This window comes from Nelumbo nucifera, chromosome 3 (genome assembly GCF_055504915.1).
Source record: "Nelumbo nucifera cultivar China Antique chromosome 3, China Antique-T2T, whole genome shotgun sequence".
In the NCBI taxonomy this organism is placed as follows: domain Eukaryota; kingdom Viridiplantae; phylum Streptophyta; class Magnoliopsida; order Proteales; family Nelumbonaceae; genus Nelumbo; species Nelumbo nucifera.
The window spans coordinates 42,877,717-42,890,126 of record NC_142651.1 but is presented as its reverse complement, the minus strand read 5'-3'; the positions used below and the strand labels follow the sequence as shown (position 1 = coordinate 42,890,126).

General features: G+C 36.6%; 1 pseudogene; it reads right to left on the bottom strand.

The window, feature by feature from the left end:
- Positions 1-9,660: 9,660 nt before the first annotated feature.
- On the bottom strand, positions 9,661-11,218 carry LOC104604069 (cytochrome P450 71A1 pseudogene; annotated as a pseudogene).
- Between the last annotated feature and the right edge of the window lie 1,192 nt (positions 11,219-12,410).

The window sequence follows — 12,410 nt, the reverse complement described above, 5'->3', positions numbered from 1 at the left end:
AATAGGTGGCACTTGTTAGTATTTCAATTTGAAGTTTGAATTATAGTAGTAATTATGCACGTGGCAATTTTTATGATGATGATGATGGTGATAGTAAATAATATGTTTCCAAAAATTTTTACAATTTTTATACTTTTATGTCTATGAAAATTATTCTTATTTGTCACACTAATTTTTGTTTAATATGATATTAGAGATATGCACAAATTTTTCTACAATGTTTTTTTTTGTTATTTTTCATAATTTTGTGTTATCGTCTTTTTAATTTTTATTATTATTTAATTATGACATCAAGAGGGTTGACACATTTTCCCTAATAAGTACAATTTTTGACTCACCACTAAATAGGAAAACAAACTCCATTTCTGGGTTAGTTTTAAATTTGTTTTTTATTTCTATCATCAATAAAAATAAATTTTCTTTGTCATATTTATTTTTCTTTAATAAGGTTAATTAATACCTTAAATATAATACTTAAATATGATTCTATGAAAGAATGAGAGTTATTACCTTAAATATAATACTTAATGAGAGGGAATTGAATGAGGAGAAATGTAGTAGTTCAAATTGCATTTTGTGCCCTCATAATTGGATAGAGACCAAATTCAAAAATAGGGGTATTTTAGTCAATAATAGGATTTAATGAATGTAAATGGTCATTAATACCTTACAAATAAGATTTGATGAGAAGGATTTTAATGAGAAGAATAGTGGTTATTCAAATTACACTTCTATCCTTACAATTAGAGAGGAATGGGAATTAATACCTTACATATAAGAGTTGATGAGAAGGATTTTAATGAGAAGAATAGTGGTTATTCAAATTACACTTGTATCCTTACAATTAGAGAGGGCTCAAATTAAAAATTTAGTATTTTAGTCAAACAAAAGTTTCACGTTTCTATTCACAGTTTTAATAGGAGACCTAATAGTATATATTTGTTATTTATGTAGGTATGTATGTAACTTAAGCTTTCTAATTGGGTTAAGCCTGATAGAATAGCTCAAACTGTATTAAAATTAAACCGAGCCAAAGTGTAATAAAATGGTTTGGTCTGGTTTGGTTTCTATACTAAAATGGTTTGAGAATTTTTCGAATCATAATTTATTGGTTTGGTCTGAAATTTTCTCTAAATTGAAACAAAATGGATAAGGAACACCCCTAGCTATATCAAATGCAATGTCATACCAACAAAATATTTAAAAGAATCTTGGTGACCCAATAAACGGAATGAACAGACCATGAATTCTTTTTTTTCTCTTTTTTGCAATCCAATGGGTTATCGGTTTACTAGACTTGGAGTTTTTGACTGATTCACCTAGTCATTGATTCAACCAGCTACATGAGCAAGTGCTTGCAAGTGAGATTATGAAATGTTTAGTCCCATTCTATGAATTTGGAAACAAATGAATATCTCTCTAACATCATCAGGGGCTGTCGATATCTTGTGAACCGTTGTTCTAATGTTTGTGTTGTATACCCTTGGAGATTGTAATGTTGCATATCCCTGTAGATTCAACTTTCTATTGAATCAGGTTGTAATGATGTATGTAAGGGTGTCAATGGACTGGTTTTGGATTGGACCCCGTCCAGTCCAAAATCAATTTGGATGGATTAGACGGACCAATAAAATATATTGGATTGGACCAATCTGGTCCAAAATATTTATTAGATTGAATTAGACCTGGTCCATCTGTAACAAATTTATATTAGATTGAATTGGATTAATCCAATATCTGATCTATTGATATAAGATAAGAATATATGTATCAATGGACCGAATTTGAGTTGAAGCCAATCTAAATCAAAATGAATTTGAACAGATTAGACGATTCAGACATTGAATTAGACCGGTTCAAATTGATCCAAAACATTCATTGGATTGGATTGGACCTGGGACCAAATCCAGTCTAATTGACACCCCTAGATGTATGTTAATATCTTCCTCTGTTTTTAGATGATTTGGTCAGAGAGGAAGCTCGTGTATCCAGTCGATTGTGGAAGAGAAAAGGCTTATAGCCATTAAAAAAGGAAAAGAATATATGCATATGCATAGAAAATTGATATATGTCTTAATGTTTATACATGTTGGTAGGTCCCAACTAGGGATGATCATGAGCCGGGCTGGATTTTTACAAGTTATTGATATTATTTTGGGTTGCCTTGGTCCAGCCCAACGAATTGCCCTCTTTTGCCTTCCACGTACGTTATTTTTCTAATTTTCTATTTTTTTATTTTACATTTTTCAACATTGTTTGTATTTGATATTATTGGTGTTTTAACATACGCTGTTTTGAGTTGAAATGCTGTTTATACTTTAAATACAAACACCACAGTTTGTACTTGAGTCCTGTTTGATGATAAATGAGTTTGGAACTGCTCCCAACAAGATATTACAACTGCACATTAGGAACATCTCCCATATTGAATACACTTATTTCTCACAAAACTGGATCTGTTCCTAACAAATGCTTCCAGCAAGCCTCCCAACAAGACACTACATCCACACATTGGAAACAAGCCTTCGCAGCCATGCATTGGGAACATCTCTCTTGTCCAACATGGCAGAATGTTCCCAATGTACAACTGCAAAGGCTGTTATGATTGGTTGTTGAGACCTGATCCAAACTTATGTATTTCATCCATGCCATGCTACATCAGTTGGTGCTGTGACTTTGCGGCCTCCCAAGGCATGAAACAATGAGTCCAGATCTGCTCCTCACAGAGCACATCTCATATGGACCTTACAGCCCCATCCCACCGTGTATAGGGAACATCTCTCATACTTTGTGTTGTTATTCATGGGAAGATGTTTCCAATACACTGTGGGATGGGGTTGTGAGGAGTAGATCCTGATTTTGAAACAGCCCCTGGTTTATGTTTTATTTTATTTTATTTTTTGTTTTTGAAGGGGGTTATACAACACGGGTAGCTCATCCACCATCCCCTAAACCCTCCCCACCCTTGGTGGCAATGGGAATAAATTCTACATCTTCACTGCGTCATAGTTGCAGATATGGGTGTCAATTGGATTGGACAGTCTGGTCCAATGTGAGTCTAATACAAATGGACCTGGTCCAATCCAGTCCAATGAATATTTTGGACCATTTTGGACTGGTCCAGAGACTGTTCAGTCTGTTCAAATTCCTGTTAATTTAGATTGGTTTTAAATCAAACCTGGTCCATTGACACCTATATTCTTATTTTCTATCAATGGACCAGACATTGGCTCAATCCAATATAAATTCATTATGGACGAACCAGGTCCAATCCAATATATCATATTGGTCCGTCCAGTCTATCCAAATTCAATATGTCTTATTGGTCCGTCCAATCCGTTCAAATGGATTTTGATTTGGATGGAGTCCAACCCAAAACCGGTCCATTGACACCCCTAGTTGCAGATGTACCAACTGGGCCACCAACTAATTGACCCCTAATTTACATTTTAAAATGAAATAGAAAATTTACCATTAGGATCAGTTTAGAAAGAGTACAAATACAAATATGTACAATTCAAATACATATAAAATAATACAAAATATAAGATTTTGCACTTTACATATTTGTATTTTTATTCCTTCCACACTGAGCCTTTAAACTTAATTTAAAAAAAATACAAATACAAATATATACAATAAAAATACATATAAAATAATACAAAATACAAGGATTTACTCTCTACATGTTTATATTCATACTCCTTCAACTCAGCCTTAAATTCAAAAGCCTAAGTGGTGCTGATGTTGTAGCATTTCAAATATAAACACAGCCAGGGTACCAAACATCCCCGAAATCTCTAATAGCATTTCATGTTCCTAAATCACCTGAAACATCTTACATCTCCTCTTACTGAACCATTTCACATTATCTCGGTATGACAATAGCTCAAATTGTTTAAAACTGAACCAATACTTGAAAAATCATGCATGAACCCAAATTGAACCAAAATCAATTGGTAAACTGATTGATCAATTTGGTTTTTAATTGGGTTGATCTTTACTTTCTCGGTTTTATATTTACAATATATATTATAAATGAATATATAATACAATATATATCTTTACTTTTTCGGTTTTAATTGGGTTGATCTTTATTTGGGTTGAATGTTTTCAAACTGTTATTGACTCGGACGGTCGGATCGTTCGAATTGGAAACCGTTTAGGTGATTGGTTCCGTTTTATCCCAAACTAGTCTTCGGTCAAAAACCGTTGAATTAATCAACGAATCATTGACCCAAACGGTTTGACTGTTGAATCATTTGACCCGAACAATGGTTTGCGGTTTAGAGCAAGAATGAAAAGAAAGCAAGTGAAAGAACTCTCAGATCTTAGATCTACCAAAGAAAGAGAGATCAGTTGAGGAGTTGAAGGATGTGTGAGAGACTGTGAGAGAGATCTTTGAGAGCAGGCTAGAGATTTGAGAGATCTAAGATCTACTGGAGTCTAGATGACAGATCTGAGAGAGACAGAGAAATCTCAAATCTACTTTTGTCACCACCGCTGTAGTTTGCCATCACCGCTGTTGTTGCCGTCGCCGTTGCAGCCTGCAAGTGACTTCCTCCTCCTCTTCCTCCTACTCTTTCAGCCATCGATAGCTTCTCACATCTCTCTCACCCTCAAACACTAAGCTTTTTTTCTCTTGTATTTATATGCATTTTACCCTAATATTCCAATCTAATGGGTAAGATGACATAACACCAGCTATAATATTTAAACCGTTCAAACCGTCTGACATAGACGGTTGAACTGCTGACCCAGACGGTCGAACTGCTGACCCGGAAACTGGTGGTTAGAACGACTCTGTTTTTGGATCGATTTTTAAAACCTAAAAACATCAAACCAAAACCAAATAAATCGATTCGACTGATCGCATATTTCGGTTTAGTTCGATTTTTCGGCTTTTGTTGAGCCAGGATGTCATCTCTCGTTGCTCTGACCAACTTCTACATCTTGGTTATTTCACATCATTGGTCGGTTCAACGGTCCAACCAACTGGTCCTGCCAAAGGCACATAAACACCGCCATAAGCAGACGCTATAAAACAGAAACTACATCCTTCCCGCCAAGAAACAGAATCTTTTAACAGTTAGTTCTAACAAACTCGGCCAATACTTTTCATCCCTTCTCCATACAATTCATCCCGCTCTCTCCCTCTCTCTGCTTTTAGTCGTTCTTGTTAGAACTCAACAATCCAGAATTCATACCAATGGCGATATTCCTGCATCAGGGTCATTCCTTGAGCCAGCTCAAGCTCTCCTCCTTCGTTGTCCCTCTCTTTTTTCTCTTTCTCTCGTGGGCTTCTTCAACCATGCCACCTTCATCAACATCGGTCTCAGCCGCAACTGAAAGCATCCGAAACCGAGGATATTCTCTCTTCGCCGGAGCTATGGATGCTGCCGTCGATCTTGATGGTTGGAATGGAACCGGAACCATCTTCGCCCCTCTTGATTTTGCTTTCTCTCGTGCTGCTGCTAGATTCAAGAGTGGACGAGCTCCTACTCTGCCAACTACCTCTCGCCTTCTCTACCACACTTCGCGTAAGATTCTCTTATTCGAAGATTTGACTACATGGCCGGTCGGAAAAGCATTACCGACCTTCTCTCCCGGCCGTTGTATCTTCATCTACAAGAATCCCCTCGGGCAACTTTGCATTGCCAATAAAAATATACCGGCGGGAGATTACGTCAGAATCCGGCAGCCAAATCTCTACGTGGACGAGAATCTTGCCATCCATGGCGTTGATGGTATACTGGACCCCTCCCTTGCCCCCAAGTGTCGTACTGTCCATGATGCTGATGATCCGACGGCTCGTGGTGATTCTTTTCTTGACGACGCCGTTAGGGTTTTGAGACGGAGGAATTACGGCGTGGTGGCAACATCAATTGCGTTGCGACTGCCAGAACTGACTAAACTAACGGCATTCACTGTTTTCGCTCCTCGCGATAAGAATCTTTTCACACTCGCTGACGGTTCCCGTTACGATTTCCGCCACCATGTCGTACCGCGGCTTCTCCGTTTGTCTGATCTTGAGAGACTACCGGACGGAACAAAGCTCGAGACTCTGGTTCCGGGAACGGAGATCGAGGTTCGCTTCAATAACGGCGTTGTTACCGTTAACGGCGCTAAAGTTAACTCTGTGGAGGTTTATCGCAGCGAATCTGTAGTGGTAATTGGTATTTCCCGCCCAATGCAGATAAATGATGGTATCTCGCTTGCTGATTCTCCACAAAAGAGTCAGTATTCCGGCGAATTCTCGGACGCATTATCAGGTCCTGGCGTTTCTCCAAGGACAGCTGATCCTCCGGATTTCTCAGATCCCGAGTATCAAAACTCAGTCATCGATAGCGACGACATCGGATTAGCGCCAATGTCGGAAGAGCGTGTTACTTACGGAGATGGCTCGCCGGATTCAGCCGAGTTTGTTGTGCATACAACAGCTCCGGCGAGTTTATCAGAGGATTTGGAGAACTTAGTAGAAGTGTTGGGCGACACACCATCGCCGTCGACTTTTGTGCCGGTTTCATACAGTAAATCACAGTGTACGCCTGCACTTTCTCCCGTTAAATTTAACGGTATCGTCTCGGCGCTATGGGACGGGCTTGGTGTTGGAGAATACTACTGTCCAATCAATCCAAGACGAGATTCAGGGGGATCCGACGTGGCACCATCTAATCTGCAGTCCTGATCAATCGACGCAATCAGGAAGCGTTGAGAAGCAATGAGGCACAAACCACACAATTGGTCTCTCCAGTTTCAGACGACAGACGACGTGGCAGCAACGATCTCTGGCAGACCCCACACGCAAATATGAAGAGTTTCAGCTTTCAATCCCAACCGTTTGATTGGTGTTATACTTCTTTCTTCAATTGTATAGCTACATGATATCTTGTCCAGCATGGGCTCTCCAAATGGAGAGATCTATAGATTCTATATTGCTGGTCCCGCCTCGATGAATCATGAGGAAAATTTTGCAGTGAACTCGGGCTTAATGTCTGATGGGATTAGGTGCACAGCTAATAAATCTAAGGCCCGTTTCGTTTGCGGGAATAGGTCTGGAATCAGAATTGGAATGACAATTCTAATTTTAACCGGATAAAATCGAAATCTCATTTTATTCCTAATGGAATGACATTCTTCCATTTGAAGCCATTTCCTTCCCCTCTCATGAGAATGAAATTTCATTTCAATTAATTTTAATTCTCATTCTGATTCTTATTTGAACCAAATAAATTATAAGAATAAATAATTTTGATTTTAATTTTGACAGATTTTGATTTTAATTCTAACTGCAAACTAAATGAATTCTAAGATTGACTGCAAACTAAGGCTTTGCTTGGCGCATCTTTTTGTGCGGTCTTTCGGTTGCTTACAAGTCGGGAAGACCAAAAATTGGTCTATTTTCGTTTGGCATGTGGAAGATCTCGCTGTTAAAAGATGGGGTGTCGAAAAGATGCGAAAAACCCATTTTGGGCTGATTTCAGGAAGATCCAAATGAAGCTTCTTGCATTTTCCACATTTTAATCTCGCGTGGAAAGAGCCGAAATGACGCACGGAAAGATGCACGTTTTCCCCAATGGGAAAACAGAACCGGGTCGGTTTTGGGGAAAACAGAACCGGTCTAGCTCAATTTAAATTAGAGATCTGATTTTGAATTTGGCTTGACATGAAAATTCATATGTTTGAGTTCGAGCTCGAATTTGGCTTGACATGAAAAAAAATATGCATGTAAAAGATTCTATATACATATAAAAATACAAATAAAAATATTCTATGATAGCAATTTATAATATATATAATATAAGGTCGATTAGGCAAATAAAAAATTATTTATTACTATATATATCAAAATAAAAATATTATATATTATAAGCTTGATTTGGATTGTTGTGAGCCTCATAAACTGAGTTTCATTGCTCCCAAGCTCAACTCAATTAGCAAATGAACCTATTTTTGGGCTTCGAGCTTATCTTGAATCTCGATTCTCGATTTAGACCAAGTTGAATCAAGTTTTTCACAAGCCAAGCTTGAATAGCTTGTAAAAAAGCTTGAATCATATTGATTCATGTCTACCCCTAGGTAATAGGTATTGAGTGCAAAGGGCACAATAATAGGTTCATTAATAGGCTTATACTTTGGGGTAGTGACACTTAGCTCTCTGAACTTTTAGATTCCAGCACTTTGCGCTTGCTTCATTAATAGGCTTGACACTTGGCTCTTTTTCTTTGTTGCAAAATTTTGTATTTTTTGTAAATTTTCATATTTTCTATTTTCCCATTTTTTTCTATATTTCCACTTTCTCTTTGCTATATTTACTACAATTTTCTGTTTTTTTTTTGTTTTTTTATTTTCCTATTTTCTTCATTTTTTTGTTGTAATTTAAATTGGAGAGTTGAATTTGAATTTGGCTTGACTTAAACTCATATGTTTGAGTTTGAGCTCGAACGAGCCAAGTTGCTATAAAAAATAAAAAATTATACATGTAAAATATTTTACATACATATATTAAAAATACAAATAAAAATATTATATAAAAATAATTCTTAATGTATATGTATATATATATATAAAGCTAAATTAGGCATACAAAAAATTATTTGTTATTATACATATTAAAAATAAAAAAATTATATATAATAATAGCTCAATTTGGCTTGTGAGGCTCACGAACTGAATTTCACCGGTTTCAAGCTCGACTCAATAACCAAATAAACCTATATATTGGGTTTGAGCTTAGCTTGTATCTAGATTCTCGATTTAATGCAAGTAAAATTGAGCTTTTCATGAGCCATGCTCGAATAACTTGTAAAAAGTTTAATTCGTATCGATTCATGTCTTCCCCTAGATATAGGTATTGGATAGAAAAGGCACAAATCGAAAAAAAATCGACATAATTAGCAATGTATCAATCTTAATTTATTTTGGGTGGATTACACACTACCGCCTTATACTTTGGGGGTAGTGACACTTAACTTTTAGATTCCAGCACTTTGTGCTCGCTTCATTAATAGGCTTGACATTAAAGATAAAATTATGAAAATATTCATTGAAAGTTTTGTATTCTTTTGTAATCTATTATTTTTCTAAACTGTCCTCTTTTTTTTTTGTAAATTTTGATATTTTTGTATTTTCCCATTTTCCTGTATTTCCACTTTCTCTTTGCTATATTTGCTACAATTTTCTGTTTTTCTTTTGTTTTTTGTACTTTTTTCTCTTCATTTTTTGTTGTATTTAATTCTTTATTAAATATTTACAATTTCCTAATTTTCCCTTATTATCTGTTTTCATTGTATTTTATCAAATTTCTACCAAATAGTGTCATAAAATGATATAAGAATAAGGGCAAGTTTGAAGGTTTAGAAATGTTAAACATGCAAATAACAGTCACATGGGATTCTTTTCTAAACTTAACCGATGAAATGCTAATGGTAGGGGGCAAAAAATACTACAATCTGAAAATTCAGGGTGGGTTATGTTGCAAATGGTCAGTTTTTTACGAGCGGTGTTTTTAGCTTTCCAGCTGATGTTCCTCTCAAATCTCAATCGAATGCTTTGAAGTGAAATTGCATTTGCAGTGCTTGTGCTTGCGACTCCAATAAGGGTCTGGATGTAGTAGGCACGTTAGGTAAGCATAATGAGTGAGCACTTAATAGCTGTGTAACACCTGTCCCAGTTAATACATTTTCTAAATGTTTTTGTTTTGTTAGGAATTATCTATTATTTTATTATTTGTGTCAAAATAATTAAAAAAAACAATAAAAAAGGAAAGCCTATCTCAGTTAATGCGCCTTTCTCTCAAACCTTCTGCCGCTTTGGGTTCTCCCACCTCTTGACCTTCAGCCGTTCTTTGAATTGTCCAAACATTGATGAAGACTGGTTTTAGCTAGGATATGGTAGCCATTAACATTGATAGCTCTAGTGGACTCTCTTAGAGTCTCTTTGATAACAGCTTTTAAATAAGCCATTTGAGGAATGCCATCTTCTTCAAACTTGGATTTCTTACTCACAACACGTCTAACTTCTTCTTGGTAGTTCAGAAACAGAAATGAATATTACCAAAATGATTTCTTTGATGTTGTCTCGAGTGATGGTGATATCGAGCGTTGAATCCTTCTGAGTTTGGAACAAAATATCCAGAATGTCTTCTCCATCCCTCTGGTCCTTACTTCTTTGGTCATCAGTAGTACTAACATGATCTCTGATCACTTGACCCTGGAGCTTATCCAACTCTTGAGACGTCCTCTTTAGCCTCCCGTCCAATCCGGTAACTGTATCGATCCATCCTAAGGGAAGAAATCCTGAACACTAAACATTCCCAATAGTGGCATTACCTCCCTTGTCAAAGGCCCGATCCGTCTGCTATTATCATCTTCTTCTTCAAACTTGCTACCGAAAGCAGCTCTAGAAATCAAGTTATTGGATAGAATGGTAAGTAACTCGCTTAGATTAATTGAGTTGCGCAACTGACATAAGTGAGATATATTCTCGATCAAAAGAGCAACCTCTTCTTCCCTTATAAATCTGAATGACTGCACTCTCTTGACGCTCAAGAGGCGGAGAACAGACATCTTCTTCATCTGTCTCCAGTACTTGCCGTAAGGTGCAAACCCCAAGTCATTGCAGCCATAAAGAAGCTTCTTTGCAGCAGTTGTAGAAGGCCTAGTTGCAAAGTTATTATCTTGGGTCTTAGTGATCTCCATAGACATCTCTATGGTGGAAACGACGAGCAGAGGGACACTGCCCAAATGCAATAGCATGAGCGGCCCATACTTTTGAGACAGGGCCTTGAGAGAGCGGTGGGGAAGCGTGCCAAGTGGGTGAAAATTTCTGATGATTGGAATCCTCGTTGGAGACTGGCAACTTGACCGAACATTCCCGGAGTCTGAACAGGAAGACAACAGAGAAGAGGAGAAGAAGAGGGAGTGAACAAGGCAACAGAATTCCTTGCTGCTCGGCCATCGGATGTTCCAAGCGGCAGGGTGCAGGTCAACTGCTCGGCCATTGGAATGCCCCAACCAACCAGTTGCAGCGGCCGAAGGTCAAGAGGTGAGAGAACCCAAAACGGCAGAAGGTTGGAGAGAAAGGACAGTTTTTCCTTTTTTCTTATTGTTTTTTTATTTTTAATTATTTTGACATAAATAATAAAATAATAGATAATCCCTAACGGAACAAAAACGTTTAGAAGAAAGGCGCATTTGCTACTCGTGCTTACTTAACATGCCTACTACATCCGGACCATCAGGTGTGAACTGCTTTTAATTTCCATTGCTGGGGTGCCCTGTTTCAGATGTAAATTAGTCTTAAAGACAAGTTGGGGCTGTTTGGCAAGTCTTTTTTGAAATATTTTCTAGAAGCTTTGATAGTTAAAAAACAATGTGGATTTTTTATATTAAGATCTTAACAGTTTGAAGACCGTTTGGTTAAGTTACGTCTTTCTGTGCAAAGATAAATTAAAAAAAAAAGCAAAAAACTCTATTTAGACCTTTCCGAAAATAGCCCAAAATGAACTTTCCGTGTCTTTTGGGATTGTGACTTTCGGCGGATAAATCTTTCCTAATCAAATGGGAAAATAGCAAAATGTGGGCAAAGAAATATGTTTCCTAATTCCTACATGGCCCTTCCCACAAATTTTTTTTTTTTGCTTTTAAGCTTTCACTAACTATTGTATTATTCAAACATATAAAACTTAAAGCAGAAAATTAGACATGTACAAGTTGGTCAGACAATAGAAATTTTAGGGAAATTTACCATTTCTTTTCTCTTCCCTTCTTATCACCGGAAAGTTTCAGGCCTACGGCACTTGCCACACCTTAAATCAACCTCTGTCTTATTGACCAAAAATAAATAAAATAATATACCCACTTGGGGTGAGGTGTAATGTAGTGATTGGTAAAGTGAACGAACACAAGGCGAAGATATAGGATCCTCTCTTATCTGATGCATGCATCGTTGGCTAAATTATGTTTTCACGCAATTTTTGCGTTTTTTTTTTGCTTTTTATTTTTTTATTTAAGAACGGATTTTGGAGTAGGGACAGATTTTAGGATTCTATAACCCGTATGGATAAGGTATAGATATGGGTAAGCTATGGTTTTAGGTTAAACTTAGCCCTCCCGGCCCGACCCACATATTGTTAAAAAGTTTATGAATTTTAGGCTCTGTTTGGAAGGAGTATAAATATAAATTTGTAGAGTGCAAAACCTTGTATTTTGTATGTATTAGCACAGTACATATTTGTATTTGTACTCCTATCAAATTGAGCCTTATGTATTAAGTGTTGAATTTAATAATATTTTGCATTTTATGTGCATGATAATTTATGTATTTTTACATATTTTAATCAAATAATTGAAATTTTTTCTGTTTGCTCATGTTATTTTATTTATCTATTGTTTATATATAACAAGAAA